This window comes from Mus caroli, unplaced genomic scaffold (genome assembly GCF_978045245.1).
Source record: "Mus caroli unplaced genomic scaffold, Mus_caroli_1 scaffold_16, whole genome shotgun sequence".
Taxonomy (NCBI): Eukaryota; Metazoa; Chordata; class Mammalia; order Rodentia; family Muridae; genus Mus; species Mus caroli.
In genome coordinates, this window is record NW_028227271.1 from 12153 (window position 1) to 35362 (window position 23210).

The following is a 23210-nucleotide window of genomic DNA, read 5'->3' on the forward strand; positions in this document are numbered from 1 at the left end:
TAACCCTAACCCTAACCCTAACCCTAACCCTAACCCTAACCCTAACCCTAACCCTAACCCTAACCCTAACCCTAACCCTAACCCTAACCCTAACCCTAACCCTAACCCTAACCCTAACCCTAACCCTAACCCTAACCCTAACCCTAACCCTAACCCTAACCCTAACCCTAACCCTAACCCTAACCCTAACCCTAACCCTAACCCTAACCCTAACCCTAACCCTAACCCTAACCCTAACCCTAACCCTAACCCTAACCCTAACCCTAACCCTAACCCTAACCCTAACCCTAACCCTAACCCTAACCCTAACCCTAACCCTAACCCTAACCCTAACCCTAACCCTAACCCTAACCCTAACCCTAACCCTAACCCTAACCCTAACCCTAACCCTAACCCTAACCCTAACCCTAACCCTAACCCTAACCCTAACCCTAACCCTAACCCTAACCCTAACCCTAACCCTAACCCTAACCCTAACCCTAACCCTAACCCTAACCCTAACCCTAACCCTAACCCTAACCCTAACCCTAACCCTAACCCTAACCCTAACCCTAACCCTAACCCTAACCCTAACCCTAACCCTAACCCTAACCCTAACCCTAACCCTAACCCTAACCCTAACCCTAACCCTAACCCTAACCCTAACCCTAACCCTAACCCTAACCCTAACCCTAACCCTAACCCTAACCCTAACCCTAACCCTAACCCTAACCCTAACCCTAACCCTAACCCTAACCCTAACCCTAACCCTAACCCTAACCCTAACCCTAACCCTAACCCTAACCCTAACCCTAACCCTAACCCTAACCCTAACCCTAACCCTAACCCTAACCCTAACCCTAACCCTAACCCTAACCCTAACCCTAACCCTAACCCTAACCCTAACCCTAACCCTAACCCTAACCCTAACCCTAACCCTAACCCTAACCCTAACCCTAACCCTAACCCTGCAACCCATGTTCTTGATCCCTAAGATTATAAATAAAGCTCAGTTAACCAGCCATCCAGTATTGTCACCAACTGTGTGAGCAGCTTATGCTAACTCATGACATCATAGTTGCTGTCATTACAGCGTTACATTCCCTATGAAAGATATAAAGGAAGCACTATGAGAGCAACTGATACCCTGCCTGTGCAAGTGAGAATTTGATAACCCATTGGTTAAAAACTACCATAACAACAAACCGAGTTACAACTGAGGTTAATACACATACTACTGAATATGTATTATTCAATATGTATTATTATATGTGTTGTTCAGAACTCATAAAGACATTACCTACACGATCGAACATTCTTTAATACTAAAATAGTCCTTGCAATGAAGCCAGTGTGTCTGTCGCATGAATACTTCTATCTGAACATCTTAGGATGCTTAGAATTCTGGTGTGAAGACCAGTCTTGAGGGTACAAAGAACATGGAGAGGACAAAGAAATGGGAAGAGCCCCTAGCTAATCTCAGGCTCCTGCTGGTCTTGCTCTCTCACCCTCGAAAATCCCTCCCACTACATCCCTGGTTTGTCTTTGAGAAAATACACACAGGAAAGAAGGAAGGGAGAAGAAATAAAGGGACAGGAGAAGAAATAAAGAAGACAAACACAGGTTTTTTTTTTTTTTTAAAGATAAGGGGGCAGAGAATGGCTAAGAGCACTTTCTGCTCTTCTAGAGGACCTGAGCTCAACCTCCAGCCCCCAATATTTGCAGCTCACAACCACCCATAACTCCAGCTCCAGAGGATCTGCTGCCCTCTGCAGGGACACACACACACACACCATAAACTCACACAGACACATAAATACTAATATGTTCTTTAAAAATATCTGGGGGCTGGTGAGATGGCTCAGTGGGTAAGAGCACCCGACTGCTCTTCCGAAGGTCCAGAGTTCAAATCCCAGCAACCACATGGTGGCTCACAACCATCCGTAATGAGATATGATGCCCTCTTCTGGAGTGTCTGAAGACAGCTACAGTGTACTTACATATAATAAATAAATAAATCTTTAAAAATATATATATATATCTTTAAAAGGAGGCTAGGAAGATGATTCTATGATAAAGAGCACTTGCTGCCCATGCAGAAGACCCAAGTTCAATTTCCAGCGCCTATGTCAGGCAGCTTACAACTCTCTGTGACTCCAGTTCCAGGGCTTCTGGTGCCCTCCTCTGGTCTCTATGGGCATAATGCATGTAGATGGTACATAGACATATGTGCAGGCAAAACTCTCAAATCCATTTAAAAAAAAAAAACAGAATTGAGAAGAATTGAGGCTTCCCTTCCTTCTCAGCAACATCAATAAATGTCTATTGTATTTTATCGCTTGAAGACAGAAACCAGGCAGAAGGAAAGGAGCAGCAACTTCAAGGAGGATTGCACAAACTCCTAATATAACAGGGTTTGTGCTTCTGATGACGTGACTATCTGTGATGTTGCCTCATTTCGTCTCTCATTCTTCCAGAGAGGGGTTCTCAGAACAGGACCTGTGTCTCTAAGAGGATCCATAAACATACAAACCTTGGAACGTGTGAAATGTGATGTTTCTTTTTTGGTGATTTTTCTGGGGAATGACTCTGAAGTTCCCACCAGCATCTCCCGAGATTCCCCCAAAACCCACAGTGGTGGTTTGAATATGCTTGGCCCAGGGAGTGGCACTATTAGGAGGTGCGGCCTTGTTGAAGTTGGTGTGGCCTTGCTGTAAGAAGTGTGTCGCTGTGGGGGCAGGCTTTGAGACCCTCTTCCTAGCAGCCTGGAAGTTAAAGTCTTTTCTCCTTTTTGCCTTCAGAACAAGCTCCTGGCTTCCTTTGAATGAAGATGTAGATCTCTCATCTCCTCCAGCACTATGCCTGCCTGGGCCTTTCCATGCTTCCCACCATGATAACGAACTGAAACTCAGAGCCTATGAGCCAGCCCCAATTAAATGCTGTCCTTGTAAGAGCTGCCTTGGTCCTGGTGTCTGCTCACAGCAATGGAAACCCTCCCTGAGACAGCCACAGAGACCAAGGACCAGAGCCCAGGCAGATGTGGCTGAGAAGAAGCACGTGCCTTCAAGTTCTCATCAAGTAGCATCTTGCAAATCTTTCTCCAAGGACTTTCCTTTCCCCCAAAGGACAGAGCAGTGACTTCATCAGGCTTTGAAGAGTCATTTCCAGGCAGACATCCATATGCTTTATCCTTTCATCATTTCTCTTATGATAAGGTTTGTAGTTTCTCACCATACACCAGCTGCTGCTAAGCGTGATCACAGTGCTCCATCCAGGGTAAGTGCGGCCTAGGACTCCATGTCTTCTTTTGCAAACAGTGTTTTTGTCAGTATGGCCCAACATCTCACAGGTGCGTAACTCTTTGTTTTGTACTCAGTGCTTTTGGTAGGCAATATTTCAGATCTTTCTCTGTGAATTATTGTCTCACACATCTACAATTGCTTTGGGGAACATTAAAGGGAAAAATATGTTATTTATCTCATTTAAATTTTACCATGCTGGATTAGTAATTGGATAGTTTATGAAAATACAGAGGGATCCTGATTTCTCCCAGCTTCATGCCACTCACGGTAGCATTTATCTCTATTTAAAGGCCTGTCTACGTTTCTGGCTTCGATACTGGCCAGAACTTGGAGGTTCCTCCTGTTGGTTGCCAATATAGATTGATCACAAATTGGTGCTTGTCTTATACAAAGTAATCAGCTCGCTGTTTGTCTAGATGACTAGAGGAGACTCTGACCTGCATTTCTCCATCTTGGCAGTTTAAGCAGCATAAGATTATAGTGCTGGACCCCGAGGTCCTGAGAACAGGAGCTGGCCTCATCCCTCACCGGCTGCACAATTCAGGCAAGAACAGGACCTGTACCTCTGCTGGGTAGGACAGCAGAGCTGACCCTGATGGCAAGAATGCAGGTGATCTGGTCCTCAAGGACAGGATATCAGGAGAGCTAGTCCTGCCCCTTGACAAGGGAAGCACTGGGTGAGCTAGCTGGGGAAGTGCTAGAGAACTCATCCTGATGATACAGGCACAGGAAAGCTGTCAGGGTAATCAACTCAGCTCCCTCCCAGACCCAGGTCCAGGGCTTTGAGTTGGCCCACCCCATTTATGACCTGCTGGAGCCCTTGAAGGGGCCAGTCCTAGAGACCAAAGCTGCAGGATCTCCATGATACAGGGCAACAAGAACAGGATAGATAACCAAGAGGACTCCCAGTGAGGATCCAGCATTGATAGCGTGGCAGAAGCCAGAGACCTCGAATCAGACCAGTGACCCATTAAAATGAACGTTTACAGGTGAAGATATGAGGACAGAGGAATATACTATGGGACTCACTGTGGGACAGTGAGACACACTGTGGGAAACACTGTGGGACACACTGTGGGACACACTATTAGACAGTGCAGCTCCCACCACAAGATATCTTTTGTTGTTGTTATTGTCGTTAATTTTCTCATTTTTAAAATTTTTATCTTATTTCATTCTCTTTGGCAGGGGGCATTACAAGGGTGAGGGCTGGGTACAAAGGGACTGGGAGATGAGTGGAGACTGCGGTACATGATGTGCTATTCACAAAGAATCAATAAAAAATTTAAAAAGATTAAAATTCTGTTGCTGCAATATAACATCATGACCAAGACAACTTATAAAGAAGACATTTAATCTGGGGTCATTGTTCCATGGAATCCATAACCATCATGGCAGGAATCATGGCAGTAGACAGGTGGGCGTGGCACTAGAGCTGTAACTGAGTGCTTACATTTTGATCCACAACCAAGAGTCAGAGAGAGCTAGCTGGGAATGGCATGAGCTCTTTGAAACCTCAAAGTCTACTCCCAGTGACACACCTCCTTCAACAAGGCCATAGCTCCTAATCCTCCCCAAACGATTCCACCGACTGAGGATAGATTATTTAAACAACCACATCGGGTGTTCTGGTTAGCCTTAATTGTCAATTTGACAGAGCCAAGAGTCATACGAGAGGAGAAGGATCAACTGAGAAATTGTCTAGATCAGATTGGCCTGTGGACATGTTGAGATAAGTGTTGCCTTGGTTGTTAACTGATGTAGGAGAGCCCACTGTAGGAAGCACTATTCCTTGGGCAAGAAGTCCTGGGTTGTATAAGAAATCTAGGTAGGAATGAGTTAGTGAAAGAGAGGCAGCAGGTAGTGTTCCGCTGTGGTTTCTGCTTCAAGTTCTCTCTTGACTTTCTGCCAAGATTACCCTCAATGATGCCTTCAATGTGGCCTGGAAGCATAAATCAAATAAACTCTTTCCTCCTCTAAGCTGTTTTTTGTTGTAGTATTTTTTTTATTAAAGATTTATTTATTGATTATATGTAAGTACACTGTAGCTGTCTTCAGACACTCCAGAAGAGGGAGTCAGATCTCGTTACGGATGGTTGTGAGCCACCATGTGGTTGCTGGGATTTGAACTCCGGACCTTTGGAAGAGCAGTCGGGTGCTCTTACCCACTGAGCCATCTCACCAGCCCCTTGTTGTAGTATTTGTCACCACAACAAAAAAGTTAACAAAGCAATAAGTTGGTATCAGAAGTGGGGTTGCTTCTATATTAGACCTAATCAAATGGCTTTTATGCCTCTAACTTTTTAGTTGGAAGAGGGTAGGGGTATTTGGGACTTTGGGCTAGAAAAGCTGTTGGGTTCTTGGAGTGTAAAGAGCAGTTGTTTGTTGTGGGGACTTAGAAGATACAAATTCTTAGAGAAACGTGGACTATGAAGGCCTGTTCATGAAGTTTCAAAGGAGAAAATGGGGTGAGGGCATGATCTTAGTCCATTCCATATGTATATGGAAGTCTCAATAATTGAGAAAATTTATTTTAAACTACATACAAAAATTTAAGATCTTTTCTTAAGACATTTAGATACTGCACCATGACAGCAGAGAGAGAGAGAAAGAGAGACAGAGAGACAGAGAGAGAGCACAGTTTACATATGGAAGAAACCAGTTGATGGAAGGACCTGGAACTCCTCCACACTGAGGATGCATGTAAGGGACAGAGCATGAGCAGAAAAGCACACAATATACAAAGGAGGAAGAGGGGAGAGGACAAGGACAAGTGCTTTGTAAATGAACTATAAAGGGTCACAACTCTCAACCTGGGACTGTTTGAGCCTCAGTCCTACCCCAGCTCTCTATACCATCTCCATTCTTGGGAGTGCCTTTCTTCTTCCTAATAAACTGTTTCAGAACTGTGTGTGATGGCACACAACTCTAATCCCAGGACTTGGGGGTCACAGGCAAGAGGATCTCAGTGAGTTTGAAGCCAGCCTTGTCTACATAACAAGTGCCAGGACAGCCAAACCTCCCCCACTTCCAAAAAAAAACAAAAAAACAAAAAAACAAACAAACAAACAAAAAAAAAAAACCTGCTTCCATCCCTATCACTCTCTATGTGTCTCTGATTCAATTCTTTGTTATGGGCACAAGAAATACCAATGGGTGCCCTCTGCACTCAAACTCATGCCTATAATAACCAGGGTACAAATCAAGCCATCCATGGGATACCAGCATCACTACTTCTCCCTGTTACTTCTAAGTTCCCACTTCCTCCATTTCTCCCCAGACAGTGTAGCTGTCTCCATGGTAACCATCTAGCATCATTTTTGCTTCTTACCAGCAGCAAGCCAGTAGGAGGACCACAGTGACTGCAAATGGAGAAAGGCTCAGCCCCGAGGTCCCCTTCCTTCCACCCCACCTATCCATTTAAGGCAGGTCAGTCATTGTTGCTTCCAAAATATCATTACTGTCCATGCCAAGTTTGACCCTGTGACAATGGCAATATATGACCCTCCCATTTTACAGGTGACAAAAATGAGGCTTGGTGAAGTTAAACGATTTTTCCCAAGACAACCAGCTGGGAAATGTCAGAAATGGGCATCAACTTCGGAAATTGATTCATACGGCCTGCCTTCCATTACAATAGAGCTGTTCTAAGAAGTAAGTGGTGCATAGGTGTTTATCTGAATTATAAGGGCTACCTTTGCTTCTCAGGAAGGTGGGCAGAGTTTAGAGTTCACACTCTGTAGCTTCAGATCAATGTCAAAGATGAGAGAAACATTACTTAGGCAGAATACAAAGAAGTGGAACATAGACCATCTCTATTATGACCTGTGCTGGGAAATTAGACAGTGAGCTTCTTCATCCATCCATCTGTCTGTCCATCCATCAGTCCATCCATCAACAAACAAGTTTTACCTTTTTTTTTCCAGTACCATTCTACAGTCCTAGGAAAAGGGATTAGCCAGGTAGCTCAGAGGATAGACTGTGGACAGACAAGATAGAACTAGGAGAGGGTCACTTAATGAACTGGATTCTATTCTCTCCACAGCCTTTCTCTGGCTTTTTCATCCTTTGATTTAATTAATCACCCCAATTAATTAAACTTGTATAATTAAACAGGGTTGGCTAACACGGAAAATTACCCTTCATGAGCAATTCAGGTACTTCTCCTTCAGCCCCCTCAATTTAGAAGAACAGGATTGAATGTATTAGAAGGCTATAGGCTTTTTTTTTTTTTTTTTTTTTTTTTTTTTTTTTTTTTTTTTTAGTGATGGTTTCTATATGACAAGGCTTTGTCCTAAGATGGCTGGATGTTCCCAAGATTGTGAAGATAGAAAGCCTAGACAGGTCACCAAGTTCTGAGTAAGTTCTATAAAGAATGTCAAAAATTTAAGCTTATGGGGTGGGTGGGTGTGCACGCGTGCACATCTGTGCATCTGGTAGAATTCCTCAGGTCAAAGTTCAACCAATTCTCTACTTTAGTCAATGGAGTTCTCTTAACTTATTGATCTGCTCTTAGTAACACATGTTAAGTACTGGCACAAAGGAATAAAATGTATGTCTAAGCAGGAGGCCTTTATTTGAAAGTGTTTGCTGGGTTGTTTGTTTGTTTGTTTTTTAATCAAGCTTTATCTAAATGTTACAGAGCATTTAAAAGGACCAAATAGGTATAACTTACCTTCTGGGTGTTCAGTAAACATATTTGGAGGCCTATACTACTATGGTCAGAGATATTAAGGGAGACAGTACTTTGACCTTGGTCCTCCAAAGTCAGCAAGGTCAAAGGGAACCATGGGTCCTCTCTCAATATGGCCTGTCACTCTTGTTCAGAGAGGCCATGGAGATCTCACAAGGTGACTCTGACCAATGTCCATTTTACAAAGGGTCAACACGATGAGAATTTCCTCAATGCTTCCGGACAAAGCCACAGTTCAAGTCAGGCTTTTGGCTCATTATAGAGTAGGCCAAACAACTGGTAAACAGGAGGCTAAAGGAATGATCCCAAGTGTGACCAAGCCTTCAGTGGGTTCTGATAGTAAATGGAGGAGGGAAAGGAGAAGGAAGAGGAGAAAAGGGAAGAGGAAGGAAGCTGTAGCTGTTAAATTTGGCCCCCTGCATGGTCTTAAACACCCAATAGGAAGCATAACCAATAGCTAAAATGTTAGTGTGTTTACTTACTAGTCCAAGGGATCCCACATACTTGGCTTAAGTTTATAAGATGCCAGTTGGGCAACTTTTTTGAACTAATGATTTTCTTCTTAGTAAAGAAATATTGCCTAGATATAGACCACCATGACCTTGACTAAATTCAAGAGTGCTAGAGAAGGCTCTGGGTGTAGAAGACCAGAGGCCAACTCACTTAGGTGTGTAACCTAAGGTCTTCCTTGTTTCATGCCTTGTTTAATTTGAGGACAGAGTTGTGGGCTCATATGGACCATAGAGGAAAGTTCTTTGCCAGAACATTCTCCTTTGTTTTCTTGGTTTCTTTTTCCTTAACTCTGGCCAGAAGTGAAATTAAAAGAAAAAAAAAATTCTTGGCAAGAAATGAATGACTTTGCATTGCCAATCATTCCCTTAGAAAGACAAGTGACTCCCCCTGCTGAGAGGTGTCTGGGTCTCAACTTCAAAGACAGAAGTGGCTGAGGAGCCCCTGGTACTCCACTGGGGTCACAGGGACCCAGGGCCCATGGCAGGACTTAAAAGAACAGCTGACTTTGGGGACTAGGTGAAAGATTATTTCAGCCCAAGAAACATGTGCGGTGTTGGGTCCAGAAAATGGAGCAAGCAATGAGAAGTGAGGCTGAAAGTTTGCACTGGCCCAAGAAGCAATGAAAGCAGCCATCTATCCAGTCCCTGGAGAGGCTGTTCTCTGAGAGGTGTGGGTTCATGGCTTATTTCAACATTCCGATGGTCTTAGGGGTGTTGACTGCTACTACCTCAACTTTACACAAGAGAAACCCAAGAGCAAGAAGGGGAAAGAAGGCTGCCTCAGTAGTCAAAGGCCTTCAGTAAACAGCTGAGAAGTTTCTCTGGATGGGAGAAGAAGGGTTTATGTAAATGAGAAACCACAATTTATTGCTCTCTGCTCACTTCCTCTAGGTACTTAGTGGATGTTAGGAAAATATTATCAAAGGATTATGATCGCTGCTTTTCCAGAGGTTGAAAAGTCTCACTTTGGAGCCAACCTACAAAGCATGCCAGTTGAGCCTGCAAAATCCGGAAAATTCCCATTCTGGCAATCCATTCAGAAAACACCCAGGAATCAGGACTCCGTGCACACGGGTGTTGGTCTCTCTGCATTCTCAGGGGGCACCTGGGGATATGTGTTCAGAGGCACGACTGACTATGGCTCCTACTCCACCGCCTGGGGGTGGACTCACCCTGCTCCCGGAAGGTATGAATGAATGAATTTCTCAGTCATGCCAGGTCATGAAAAATAAAGAAGGGTTGTTTTGTTTGTTTGTTTCTTTGTTTGTTTTTCTTTTTTGGTGACTCTAGACATGGGGGCAATGTTAATCAAATCTAATGACAAAGAAAACACATTTTTTTTTTTTTTTTGGTTTTTCGAAACAGGGTTTCTCTGTGTAGCCCTGGCTGTCCTGGCACTCACTTTGTAGACCAGGCTGGCCTCGAACTCAGAAATCCGCCTGCCTCTGCCTCCCGAGTGCTGGGATTAAAGGCGTGCGCCACCACGCCCGGCTGAAAACACATATTTTTAAGAATTATTTCTGTATATGTGTATTTATGTTATGTAAGCATGCGCATGTCATGGCTGGTACTCAGGCGGAGGTCAGAGAACAACCTTTGGGAGTTGGTTCTGTCCAGGGTTGGATTCTGGGTCAGATAACAGAATGTCCCAGAGAGCCAGGCAGGGCTATGCAGTCCCTCAGCTCAATGACCTCTGAGCCAGGATTTGTGTGCACATCAGTGAAGGCATGCTCAGTCTCCTCTTAGGAGTTGGAACTTTCTAAGGTAGAAAACACAAGGCTGCCAACTCACCTAAATCTGTTTATTTCCCCAGGCAATCTATCAACTGGGATGACTGAGATCTTAGAAATCTTCAATTCAGTGGTTATTAAATGCATAATCCTGTAAAATGTAATTTTCAACAGAAAAACACCCTCTCTGCTTCCTAAGCTAGAAACTCATCCAGAAACAGAGGTGTGGGGGAGCCAGTCCCATGGCTCAATTCTCCTTATAATGGCAGATGCCAAAGCCCCAACACAAGAAAACCCAAGTGTACTGGCTAAGTTGTGTCAACCTAACACAAGCTGGAGTTATCACAGAGAAAGGAGCTTCAGTTGGGGAAATACCTCCAAAAGATCCAGCTGTAAGGCATTTTCTTAATCAGTGATCAAGGGGGGAGGTCCCCTTGTGGGTGGTGCCATCTCTGGGCTGGTAGTCTTAGTTCTATAAGAGAGCAGGCTGAGCAAGCCAGGGGAAGCAAGCCAGTAAAGAACATCCTTCCATGGCCTCTGCATCAGCTCCTGCTCCCTGACCTGCTTGAGTTCCAGTCCTGACTTCTTCAGTGATGAACAGCAATGTGGAAATGTAAGCTGAATAAACCCTTTCCTCCCCAACTGCTTCTTAGTCATGATGTTTGTGCAGGAATAGAAACCCTGACTAAGACACCCAAGATAATCTACTGTCTTGACCTTGCACCTTAATCCCAATCACTGAGGACACCCACACAGCCTGGATGCTCAGCCATCACAGTAAGGCAGACCTCACTGTGGTCCTCTGTCTCTATATATCTGGTTATTGTACAACAGGGGAATGGATCTTTCCCTATCCCTCATATTCAAGAGTTACTCCGCTGGGCTAAAGAGATGGCTCAGTGGGTTAAAGCACTGGCTGCTCTTCCAGAGGATCTGGGTTCAATTCCCAACATCCATAATGATCTGCAAGTCCAGCAACAGGGGAATCTATGCTGTCTTCCAGCCTCTATGGGGAAAAAACATGCATGTGATACACACACATACATGCAGGCAGAACGCCCATACACACAAAATAACAGATGTATGGATGGATGGATGGATGGATGGATGGATGGATAGATAGATAGATAGATAGATAGATAGATAGATAGATAGATAGATAGGTGGGTGTGTGATAGATAGATGCTAAATAGATAAATAGATATCTCAAAAGAGAAAGAGAAAGAGTGGCCCTGATATCGCCAAACATAGCCCTTTCATGCTGTTGACGGTGCACCCATGAACACCTTGTAGCTTTCCATGATCCACCCACTACCATGTGAATAGGTGCAGCTGTTGCCTGCTATTCCATGGCATGCATCATGGTGGTCTGCCCACAAGCCAAGCACGGGAGTGTTCAGAGACGTGAGCAGCTGTTTCAGTCCAGCAGTGAGGACTGAAAAATGAATCTTTCTTTGGAAACTGAAGACTGTGTAGAAGATCGCCAGTTTCTAGTTGCTTTTAAGACTTGAGGGCCTTATTATTTTTCTACTTTTGTTTGTGACTGTCAGGGCTTATTTTCTTATCAGTATATGTGTTAACCATGTTCACTCTTCCACCTCCACCATCCTTTCTTACCCAACTTCTCTCATTAATTCCTTTAATCTCCCTGGACAATCTCACTTCTATTTTTATAAAAATCCACACATATGTGACTATGTAAATTTTAAGGACCAAAGCTGAGAGAAAACACACACGAGTTGTCTTTCTAAGCCCAGCTTGATTCACTGAATGTGATCGCCTTCAGTGCATCTAGTTCTGGAGGGCTTTGTAAGCCGTAATTCCTATGAGATGGGTCTATAACTGTGCTACTGTCACAGTGTCTGAAGAACTAATCTGCTATAGCGGGTGTAGTTGTAGCTTTCACCAAAAAAAAAAAAAAAAAAAAAAAAGGCTTTAATGGTATAGGGCTGGGGTGCTTCCTATTAGCAGGTTGGCTTTGCCAGAGGCTGACAGGTCTATTGTCAATGTTGGGTGTGCTTTGAGGAGTGCCTTGGAATTCAACTAGTCAGGGTGAATTGTTAGAGCTCAGAGTAGGTTGCCACAAGCTCTGCCTAGATTTGTTCCCTTCCCCCTCACAGATCTGAGCAGAGCTGATGGCCTGCATTGGATCAAGGGATGAGCCAGCTTTTCCCTGAGCTATGCCTCTGACATAGCACAGCACATATCCCCAGTGTGCCTTCTGTTCCTTCTTATCCTTTTTCTCCTTCTTCTTCCTGCTTCCCTCCCCCTTTTTCTCTCTCCCTCAGTGTGTCTGTCTGTCTGTCTTCCCTCTCTTCCTCTCTGTCTTTCTTTTATATCCCTTCATTCACCCTCCATCTTTCATTCTGCCTTTAAAAAAAAAATCTTGGATTAGCCTCAAAAAAGTCTTAGACTACGTGTGTTAGTGTGTGCCTATAATCCTAGCACTCAGGAAATGGAGGCACAGGGATTCCTAGAAATTTGGTGCCAGCCTGGTCTATATGATGAGTTCTCAACCATCCTGAGCTAGGTAATGAGCTAGCCTAGTCTATATGATGAATTCCCAGACACTCTGAGCTAGGTAGTGAGATCTTGTTTCAAAATCAAACAAACACTTAAGGGGTATCATTCAGAGAGATGTCTTCCCACAGCTTCTGACCTGTGACTACTTGGTATCTTGCTCCAGGTTCTGGGTGCTGGTAAAGCCTTTCTCAGTGCAGAGAGCAGCTGAGGCCTTGGACTGCTCTCCCTAGGATGCTTTCCAGCACCAAAATCAACAGCCTCTCCTGAGAGACTAAAGTTGCAGGGATGAGTCACAGGCAAAGATTCCATCGCAGTTACGACGCTCCCACTGAGGACATTCCTGGACCCAGCCTACCTTCTAATGGGAAAAATGCTTTTCCAGTGGCAAGCGGGTCTGACCAGATGGCCAGACAGAGCTAGTAAATCTTAAGGAATCAAAGATTATTTGCATTTAAAACAACAGAGAAAAAATGAGACTAAAACAGCCTTGGCAGTTTCTTCTCTAGCTCCTTAGCCATAGTGGCTGTCACGGATGCTTGGATGATAAAGTTGACCTCTGAAGCATCTGAAGTAATGTGCAAAGGGAGAAATTGGTTTACCAAGCACTTCACAGACACATGTTGGGAGCCCTATCAGAAATGGAAAATCCCCACTCATTCAGATAAAAACTGAAAGCTTCCACTAAAGCCAGATCCCATCTCCAGCCCTCAATCTTATGGAAGAGAACCATGCATCTTCACTCCCCACCTCACCAAGTCTGCAGTGATGCAAAGTCCCTCTACGCCTTGATGTAAGGGAAGCTCCCCGAGGGTCTTCCTCCAGAGTCAGAAGCAGTCCTAGGAACCAGACCGAGTTTATCAAAGGAAATTTCTAACCAAAGTTTCTCTTGTTGAGCCTAGGATGGAGGACTTATCAGTGTGCACATGTCCCCAGGATCCAGAGCAGCCTGTACCACTGACTGACTCTCAAGTCCTTGGAGGTGGTGAACCATGAAGCTTTTGGGACTCAAGGACTTAGTATTAATAATACCTACCCTTCTATGGCCATGGGTCGTCTTTTCTCACTCATTATGTCTTCTGTCTGTCTATATCTCTTTTTCTCTCTCTCTGCACCTCCCTACCTTCCTCTTCTCTTTTCCTTCTCCTCTTCCCTCTTCCTCTTCCCCTCCTCCCGCCTCTGACTTCCCTTTTCTTTTTTTTTAAATATTTATTTTATGTATGTGAGTACACTGTAGCTGTACAGATGGTTGTGAGCTACCATGCGGTTGCTGCCCTTTTCTTTTTCCCCAGAGAAATCAAGCATTCAGCTTGGCCCTATAATGAGCTTGAAGCAGAAGCTCATGTGTTCCCTTTCCACTGAAAGTGAAATCCTTTGGCTCCCAAGGGATCTGCAGCTGCTCTGACCTGTTACAACCATGGTAGTGTCTAAAGAGTCAATCACTGAACTGTGGGGAGAAGACAAAAGGGATCACACATTACATCCAGACCATCAAACCCCACTGGGAAGTTGTATTCAAACCCACATAGAGTAGACCTGTGTGTAGGCCCTGCAGTTGTGGCCTTGCTACCAGCAAGTGCCACAGAGATCAAAGTCTCCCAATAAACTCTTCAAGAGATTATTTTAGTCACAGTGGAAGCACACAGCCCATTCCAGGATGGCCAAGATTGTGAGGAGGAAGAAAAATAAGTTAAAAGGGACAGTAGGTATTGTAGACAACACATGCAACAGATAAAGGTCATGTTTATAAAGTATGACAGCCTACAGGGAAGTCTGGAAGAGGCTCCATCACATCCCCAGATCTATCCAGAATTCAGTCTCCCATACCTGCCTGCTCAGAAGTGAACCCTGGGCCCCAAGGACTCAAGGAATCTAGACAGCTAGTGATCACACAGGAGTTAAGAGAGCAAATGCCAAAAGTTCCCTGGCCAACGATGACTTCACATTCTTGAGAATAAACTATTGACCAGATGCATGAAAAGATCCACGTGCAAAAATGATGAATCACAGAGACAAAGGGGAGTCTAAAACCCAAAGGTTTTCCACAGCAAACGTACCTGGTGGGACTCTCAAGCTCCCAAGCCCCAGGTCCCTCAAAATACAGTTGTACCTACCTAATTGATGAGTCTCTAGGTTCCGTCCCAAAGATAGTGCACCCTCAGCAGATGACAGCCAACAAGGTAAGGCCCCCAGGCTACACTGACTTGGCATCCAATTCCTCCAATATGATCCCTGTCTGGAAAAGCACTTCTCTGTTTTGGCAAACAAGTTCTGTCTGTTTTAAATTTAAAAGAAGCAAATGTCACAGAGTGTTGGGAAGTATAATTCTGCATTGAGTATGTGCTTCCCAGCACCTGAGGACATTGATTCTGTATCTGGCACCTATAGAGATTGAAACAGAGGCAGTGATGAGGGGGACATGCATGAGGAATTGGGAACTTGCAGCTGACAATTCCTGGTGACAGAAATGAGCCATGAATTAACAATGCATTGGTTACTCCTCTCATCTCTTTGAGCAGCTTAAGAAAGGAAGAGTTGGTTTTGGCTCATGGTTTGAAGGGATACAGTCCATCATGGCGGAGAAAATATGGCAGTGGAAACAGGAGGCTGTTTGTCATGACACATCCACAATCAGAAAGTAGAGAGAAATGAATGCAAGTCTCAGCTTGCTCCCTCCTCTTTCTCCTTGTTGTTATTCATTCAGGACCCCAGGCCATGGAATGGAGCTGCCTGCATTCATGGTGGGTCTCTCTTCTCAGTTAAACCTCTGTGAAAATGCCATCAGAGACACATGCAGAGGTGGATCTCCTGGGTAATTTCAAGTCCAGTCAAGTTAACAATAAAGATTAATTACCACAAATGGAATTACAATACCTAGCACTGGTCAGGGATTCCAATAAGGAGTTAGTGAATGGATGGATGGATGGATGGATGGATGGATGGATGGATGGATGGATGGATACATGAATGGATGAATGCAACATTGAGACAACCCTTGCAAGTACCTTTTCCCCTTAGAGATCTAAAAAGTATAGTCCACTTTTTCCGGTGTTTGTTTACAATTAGCACTAAAACTAGCTGCTTTGATGCTTCAGCATCTAATCGAGCTCCTCAGTCCCCAATGCAACTGTTTTCTGTTGGATAACTCCACTTCTAAACATAACTGCCCAAGCCCAGCATGAGTAAACAGACCTGTAGCACCAACATTGGGGCAGTCACAGGCAGACCCCAAAAGCTCTCTGTCCAGCTAGCCTAACAGAATCATAAGTTTCCAGTTCACTGAGAGTCCACGTCTAACGGGAGTAAAGATGGGATCACTAGAGGGAATCCGACTTCCTGCCTGGCCTCCTTATGCACATGTATGGGTGACACAGTCATCCAGTGAACAAAACAATCCAGTCAAGCCTCAGATACCTCTTCCTCCCCAGCAGTCATGAGCATCCTTTTGAAATGTCTTCTGCTCTGTCCCTCTTTTCTTTTGTTCTCTGTCCCCAAGCCTTTTCTGACCATCAGTACACAGAGGTAGGTCACCAGTGGCCACAGAGCTTTGTGATTGCAATACCTCCCTCCAGCCTTCAGCCCATACCTGTTCCTTATCCTAGGGATAAAAGCAAGACACTCTGGAATTCTGAACAGATATCCAGTTCCTTCCAGAGCCCTGTGCCAGCTCACATTGCAGACCTATATACCTAACCTTATCCTTTCCTATGCCCCTGCCCATTCCACTCCCCTCATCTATAAGGGGCAGGATTCCCCTTTCCTGGAGCTCTTCAGGACCAGAACATGTATGAAATTTAACACCAATATCTTCCCCTCAAGGTGGGTCACGATGCTGTCACTGGGAGTTTTAGGTCTGCTTCATCTCTGAGCCATCAGTCCTTTGTGTTCATGGTAACCCATTGACTGGTCCTCACGTGGGTCTTATCCCTCCTGAGACCTAGCACAAGGAGATCCCATGCTCCTTGGAATCTTGTCATTAATTGATTGTTGCCCCATGACTGACTGCCGATGGCCACGACTCACACTGCTCGTTTCTTCCTTCCTTCCTTACTTCCTCCTCTGTCTTCACTAGTGGACAAGAAGCTTCTAGGAAGTAATTCCTCTGCCCTGGTCCCCTTTTCATCAGCAGCATCAGTACATTGTCTAATGCCTAGAACGTGCTCAGAAAATGTCTGCTGAACTAGACAAATAGTACTTGTGAAAGAATAACCATAATAATAATTACACTTATCGTGCCCACTGTGAACATGCAGTGAACAACATGAGCACTCATTATCCCAGCAGCCTTGGGAATTGAGTGTCATCCATTTCGTGTTACATGAACTGAAGGAAGTGGCAAAGGAAACGTTCTACAGATTTGTGCACTTGTACTTACTTTTATTTATTTTGCACTTAAATGACTATGGTATGGGTGTGTATGATGCCTGTTTGCATGTATGGAGGCGCATGTAGGGGTGTACTTCATTTATGTGCACACGTGTATGGAGGCCAGAAGTTGACAGCAGGAGTCTTCCTAAATTGCTCTCCACTGTATTCACTTAAGCAGGGTCTCTCAGTTAAACTCAAAGATCACCCATTTGACCAGCCTATCCATCCAGCATGCTCCTCCATCCTCTACCTCCTGAGGGCCAGAATTCTCTACTGGTTTCCCCCCAGCACCTGACATTTACATGAATGCTAGCAATTTGAAGTCCAGTCCACACACTTGGGTAGCAACTCTGTTAGCATCTATCCACATCTGCAGCCTACTGGCACACTTTTAGTTGACAGATGTTCTTGCTATGGTATTATTGTTTAACTAGCACAGTGCTGGAGATCTATGTTGCTGTCTCTGTGACATTTGTGGCCATCTATAGATAATCAGGAGATAGACGATGCAAGATAAATGCCAACCCTTCGAAGCTGTCCTAAAGATGGAACCTATAACCCAACAGATAAATGAGCAGATCGGTTTCTTAATTCAGATATTTGCATTGTAATATCAGCTACCTTGTTCACATATGAATCTTTAGAGTAAATACTCAACTGGTTGCAATTCTATCTATCCTTAAACATCTACTACCAGAGACTGCCTGAGAAAAAAGGCCAAGGAATAAATATAAAGAGAATTTCACATTAAAATAAATCTAAAGAAGGGCTTTGGTTTAAGTGGCCATGTGAATACACTTTTACAGAAAAATGGCTGTTTTAAGATAGCAGACTTGTGTCTTTAGCCAGCATCCAAAAGGAACAGGAAACGATTATTTAGTTCTTACAAGTATTGTTGCCTTCTTGAGATTCTAGAGGTGACCCAAGAACAAAGAGGTTTTATTGGATTAGTTTATCAGATAAGAAATTTAACTGTGCTTAGAAAACATATGCTTAAAAGTCACTGTTTCCTCCAAGTTTTAGGGACATTGTATTGTTATTGCTAGAAAATTTGTAAAAGTTTCAAACGCAACCAGCAGAGAACAAACCACTGCTTTCTATGTATCCCACGGACAGACCTTCAAGACCATGGCCACTAAGAAATAATGAAGAAAATACCATGAGGCAGGAGCCAGGGTTCCAGGAGACATGAGAGAACTCCTTCCCTAACCCTAACCCTAACCCTAACCCTAACCCTAACCCTAACCCTAACCCTAACCCTAACCCTAACCCTAACCCTAACCCTAACCCTAACCCTAACCCTAACCCTAACCCTAACCCTAACCCTAAACCCTAACCCTAACCCTAACCCTAACCCTAACCCTAACCCTAACCCTAACCCTAACCCTAACCCTAACCCCTAACCCCTAACCCTAACCCTAACCCTAACCCTAACCCTAACCCTAACCCTAACCCTAACCCTAACCCTAACCCTAACCCTAACCCTAAAACCCTAACCCTAACCCTAACCCTAACCCTAACCCTAACCCTAACCCTAACCCTAACCCTAACCCGAACCCGAACCCGAACCCTAACCCGAACCCGAACCCGAACCCGAACCCGAACCCTAACCCTAACCCTAACCCTAACCCGAACCCGAACCCGAACCCTAACCCGAACCCTGAACCCTAACCCTAACCCTAACCCGAACCCTAACCCGAACCCTAACCCGAACCCTGAACCCTGAACCCTGAACCCTGAACCCTGAACCCTAACCCCCTAACCCTAACCCCCTAACCCTAACCCTAACCCTAACCCTAACCCTTACCCTAACCTGTACCCGACCCCGACCTTGACCCCGACCCTCACTTTTACTCTCACCCTCAACCCTCACCCTCACCCTCACCCTCACCCTCACCCTCACCCTCACCCTCATCCTCACCCTCATCCTCACCCTCCAATTTCAAAGAACATTACTCACTTGGTTGTAGGTTTGGTGAAAGTTTTATATGTAATCGCAAGGCAAAATCAACATTTCTTAGAAAAAACTTTCAGTTTCTTTTTAATCTAGTAACCTGGATTTGCAGAGCTCTTGGTTTACCCTGATGTGTGTCAATATGCCTAAGTTTCAAACTGGAAAAACATGTATGTCTTTCAAAATAATCTGAACAACCATATGAAGATAATCTGCATTCAGCCAGTGTTCATGAATATAGGAGGAATAGCAGGCCTTATTGACAAGGCTGTGATCACTTCAACATAAACAGTGGTGTGGGGTTGCTTGAGAGCCTAGAGATTGTTGACATAGCCAATGACAGCCAATTGGGAACTGCTACTTAGAGGACACACTTGATTGGGACCAATGAAACACAGGTGGAGAGCATAAAGGGCGCTCCCAGAGACTAAACTCCCAGAAAAATAAAGCTTTCTGCTCCATTCTCACCTGCTCCAGGAGTCTGAGCTTCATGCCTTCTCATCAACTGCATCCAAGGGGGATGCAGGGCAAGACAGAACTCTCAGGGAACACCTGAAGAGGTTTCTCTGTCTCATATACTGTGCTAAGAGTCAGGATAGAGACAAGAATCTATGTCATTCATTAGCAATCTAAAAGTAAGAGAAAATACAACAAACATGGACTGTGGGAAGGTTTAGCTAGAGGGGCAGGTAACAGTGTTGCTGTAAGGGAACTGGGGCATGGAGAGTATTGCAAGTTAGTTCAGAAAAAAATACTTTTCTCAATTCAGATCATCAACTTACTGGGAATATTATAAGACTGTGTGTGTGTGTGTGTGTGTGTGTGTGTGTGTGTATGTGTGTGTTTATAACTGGATTGAATACTACTTGAGCACAAATTTAATAGATAGCAACAAGTTACACTGCCAAAGATCAGACAAGCTTGCAGGCTAATATTTCAGAAACGTAAGGATGAGATTATGTGACAGACCATTTCTGTACACATAGGACATGGTTTATGTGCTGTTCTGCTGGGAATATGGAAGGCATTCAGTGCCTGAACCAGAAGCTTGGGTTTTTCCAGAACAGACCTAGACCATCTGTTGCATCTTCTTCTTGGCTTCCAGAACACTAGGGTCTATGCTCACAAAGCAGCTCCTGAGTCAGACATAGCCTCAACAGGGATGGATAAGCTTAAACACACTGGGCACTTTAATTATGAGAGGCTGTCTATAGTTAGTGGTAGATAGATGTCTTAGTGTCAATCCTCTTTCTCCTTAAAATTTATTGAAAATTCCGAAGATCTTTGTAAGTGGAATATATCTTCCAGCATCTACCTTATTATAAATTAAAATATAGCCATTTAAAAGCATGTACTATTATGTTTAAGGGCAATAAGCACACAACATTGATACATAATTATACAGTCCCAAATTCTATACATCTCAATGAGCTTCTATACAAGTTTTCCTGTGAGGGCTACCTTGATCTAGCTGTGTGATGTCTTTGTGAGTTCATTAGAATAAAAAAATTAAAGAAAATAAATGTTTATTTGCATAAACTTTTTAACTTTGAAAAATAAAATTCTTATATACAAACATAACTTTTTTCAAAAATAAATAATGTAGGAAGAGGAACATAATGGTCTTATGCTTTCTGAATCTATTCAATGACTGGATTCCCATATCTGCTATGATGTATATTTTTTCAATTTTGTTTTCTAGAACTCCATACATGAGTGCTCCTTCTACATCACTCCTGCCTTGCCCATTTCATCCTAAATTCATGACTTCTTTATTCTCTCTGTCTCTGTCTCTGTCTCTGTCTCTGTCTCTGTCTCTGTCTCTCTCTCTCTCTCTCTCATACATACACACACACCACATGCACACACCCATACACCAAACCTACTTAGTTCATTAAGCACTGCTCACATTGCTTGTATCTACATGTGTCCAGGGCTGATCACTTGAGGTAGGATAACCTGTGTTGGAGCTCATCCCTGGAGAAACTGATTCTCCTGCTCCCAATGGTCATTGACCACCTGTAGCCCTTTATTGAGGAATGAGACCTTGTGATATTTCCACCATCCATGTTGGCATGTTAACCGCTGTTATTATGGCAGTCTCGTTTGGGTATCCATGGGTACATTTCTCTGTCATGTCTATGGGGCACCATCTAGAAGCAGGAACTCTGGTCCTCTGGATCCTAAAATACTTTTTCCCTCTCTATGATCTTTCTTGAGCCATAGGCAAAGGGTTTGCGTTGTAGATGTATCATGTGGGATTGGCACCCACAGAAACGTATTCTTTGTACTTTGACCATTTTGGGATTTCTATACTTGCCTCCATCTGTTGTCAAAGAAATTGCTTAGGTGAGGGGTAAGAAATACAGTTCCTGGTGGATATAAGGGTATTTAAAATACGGTTATAAATTACATTAGTTAAGTTTTCTTCTAGGGCCTATAGCCTCTCCACCCATGGGGAGTTGGCTACATTTACAGTATTTTGATTGAAGCTGATGAACTCAGTCCAAACCTGCCAGCTTATAACATGTTATTAGACACTGGAGTGATATTTTCATACCTTATTAAAGTATATGTGGATATTGATAGTGCAATGAACTCCTGTGAGCAATGACTTTTATATTGTGGCATAATTCCTCCATCTGTCTTAAGAATTATCAGACTCTTCATCCACACAAGAGTTTGTGACATTAGGTGTTGGTTGTATGGAAAATCCACTTCACCAAGTTACTCAGGTCTCCAAAGTCAACACTGATCTCATCAGAAAAATCTGTAAGCAATGGAGAGCCGTTCAAGTTTTCTGAGTTTCCTATTATTAGATACAACTTTGGATATTGTTGGTAACAATTATAACTACTTGTTTTCCTTGAAATGACATACTCTGTTTATTTTTGAGAAAATATCTGCCAGACAGTCAATTTTAAGTAGCCATTGTTTGCCATTTCTAATAAAAGTGTTAAATACAGAAAATCAGAGTTTGAGAAATCAGTCATGTAGGGGTTCTTCCCAAGGACATGTGAATATCGAGTGCTGATGCTGTGATTTGTACTAAAGTGTCAGTAGCTTTGCCTACCAGTGCTGATTAAATGTTGTGTGTCCTTGCTGAAATTGATGTTGAAGCTTGGTACCCAATCTAGAGGAGGTGGTATCTGTATGATCATGGGTCATGATCATATAACATAGGCTGTTATTACAAAGAAATGAGTACTCTTAAAACCAAGCTAAAATGGCAACAATAGGTTGTTTTTTTTTTTTTTTTAAAGTTAAGCTTCCTTAACTTCTGGCTTCCTCTATCACCCTGTGACCTTATCCACACATTGCCCTTCTTCTCTACTCCTCAAAGAACATTCATGACTCTCACCAAAGGTAGAGTACAGGCTGGCTCCATGCTTTGGGATTTCAAAACCCACAGGGAAAAGAAAGCTCTTTACTTTATAAACTATGCATTCTCAGGTACTATCTTAATGCATTGTAAAATGATCAAGAAGAGGCACTGTTACTTTTGTAAAAATGACAAAATGACATTACCATAAAATTAGTTTTTGTCCTTCAGACTAGCTGAAAGACATACTTAGATCCACTTAATAAATGACCAGCCCACAATGCAGGGGAAAGAGCTAGAGACCAGAACAGTAGAATTTGATTTTACAGCTCCTTCTGACTTTGCTTTTTGGGAGAATCTTTCTGCACAGCAGCTGCTATAAAAACAAAATTCTGTTTATCAATTAGGTCTAAGGGTCTGTTCCTAGCTGGGCATGATGGTGCACATCTTTAATCCCAGCACTTGGGAGACATAGACAAATATATTTCTGTGGCTGAGGCTAACCTGGTCTGGAAAGTGAATTCCAGGACAGCTAGGGATAGACAGAGAAACCCTCTCTCAGGAAAAAAAACTAAACAACAACAACAACAAAAAAAAAACCAGACCCACCACCAAGAAGAAGAAGATGTTCCTTTGGCACATATTTGACTTGTATTGAATAAAATTTCCTTTGGTACACTTAAGAAAGCCTGTTCCTATGTCACCCACTTTTAAGGTTTCCTGTTGCAGCACAAGTGTAAGATCATAACATAGGATAAAGCCCAGTCCCATTCTGCACTGCCTACTGCTAAGAATAAGGGGAATGCCAGGGCCAGGAAGCAGGAGTGGGT